The following is a 1,942-nucleotide window of genomic DNA, read 5'->3' on the forward strand; positions in this document are numbered from 1 at the left end:
TCCCTTCCCGGGCTTAGAAGCCCATAAAAAACAGATTGTATACCTTGTAGAAACCCAAATATAGAAGTTGGGCTCAGGAGCCCATAACAGAGGCCCAAAAAATGAAACCTAATTGACAGAAAGCGTATATCTACGCCCTCTTCCCCAAATTGAAAATCGAAATACCCAAGAAAGAAACCGAACGAAGAATACAGAGAGATCGAAGAAGAGAGACGTATATCTCTTATCTCTTATATCTCTTATCTCTTATCTCTTATATTATTATAACAAAAGTATATTACTAAAGCATCATAATAAAAAACTAACTTGGCGAATAATGACCCTTAGATTTAAAAACAAAATTGAAAAAACACCGTTAGATTTAATTGGCATGATTTATTTGCAAAGAATTCAAAACCTTTTCTTAATCACGAATCATTGGTTTAAGACATCTTGCTCCCAAATTATTCATGAATCATCAAGAACAAAAATGCGTGAGCAACGTACATACCAAAACAGCATAACTGAATTAAGTCGGTTAACTTCATTTATCAATAATCGCTTGACGTGTCTCCGTTATTTTTGGAGACCTGATGCCTATAAATAGGGCACCTGGGCCATCATTTCAAACACACTGGAAAATGATGGAGAACACACTTTTTCTCTCACCGAATACTTTCTATCTCTAGAATTCGATAACGTAGCATCAACACGCTAAACGGACCAACTAGCACGTTGGAACCAGTGGACGACTTAAGCCACCCAGAGTTTTTAAACTGTGATTCGAGTCTGCAGGGATTCTTATCTCGAGTGTAACAAGTCAATCCACAACGCAAATTGATGCATGAACCCTGCACTTGTGCTTATAGCCGCTAGCCGGATATAGATAGGACATATTTCAAGAATTACAAAACAGCCAACATATTAAAATGCAAAATAACTTCACATTTACGAGCAAAACACATCTCATGCCAATTTCAATCTCTTTTGCATACCAGAAACTTCTGCTTAGGGAATATGTATGTATTTTCATTCCCATTGATTACCTTTCCAACGTCAGTACGTCACTGATACACGTAGTAATAATCAATGCGCTATTATTGAACACTAATGTAAACAAATAATTAACTAAACATTGTCTTAAATCACAAAAGTCAGGATGGCCGAGTGGTCTAAGGCGCCAGACTCAAGTTCTGGTCTTCGAAAGAGGGCGTGGGTTCAAATCCCACTTCTGACATTAATCAATTTTATTACTTTTTAGTATGATAATTTGAATTTCAGTCACTGTATAAGTTCAACGAAAAATTCATTTTCCTTTTATACAACATTAAAATTCAATCTACAACATACATTAGTTTTTGTAGTAAATTAATGAAATCATCTCTAAAACTGTTGAACTTCAAGTATAAAAACAAGTTCACTGTAAAATCATAGTATATGACATTCTATTTTTATTCTATTTTATATCAAATAATAATAATTAATAGTTAATTAAATTAAGTTCCAAACTTTTTTAAAGAAGAACATGCGATCTAGTTCAAAACTAAAACAATATATAACACTAACTTATCCTTTTTCGCTAGAAACACAATTATACAATGATAGTCAAGAATCTATAACATGATTATACAAAACTGTTTAAAAAAAAAAAAACTCGACGAAGAGAGCCAAACACTGAAAATAGAGAAAGAGTATTGATGAACAGGATCGACGTTGATCAGACATCTACATACAAAGTTAACCTTTAATTTCTACATGATGAACCGATCATATTGGTTCCAGAGTTCATCGGGAGTTTCACTTGGTCTCGCTTCAGGTGCTTGTAGCCATGTATCTCTAGAAGAGTGTGAGTTTTGGTGGTTTCATTGGGATTAGATTGTTGATTGTGTATTGTATCAATGTTGTTTATGTTCGGTCAAGTATTGTGTGTATGGATTGTAGATCATTAAATCGTTTAATACAG

General features: G+C 33.8%; 1 non-coding gene across 1 annotated transcript; it reads left to right on the forward strand.

Annotated features, from left to right (window-relative positions):
- Window positions 1-1,132: 1,132 nt before the first annotated feature.
- TRNAL-CAA (transfer RNA leucine (anticodon CAA)) lies at window positions 1,133-1,216 on the forward strand. Its single transcript has one exon. It is a non-coding gene; the product is annotated as a tRNA-Leu (tRNA).
- Window positions 1,217-1,942: the final 726 nt, after the last annotated feature.

Source organism: Rutidosis leptorrhynchoides, chromosome 4 (assembly GCF_046630445.1).
Source record: "Rutidosis leptorrhynchoides isolate AG116_Rl617_1_P2 chromosome 4, CSIRO_AGI_Rlap_v1, whole genome shotgun sequence".
NCBI classification, from domain to species: domain Eukaryota; kingdom Viridiplantae; phylum Streptophyta; class Magnoliopsida; order Asterales; family Asteraceae; genus Rutidosis; species Rutidosis leptorrhynchoides.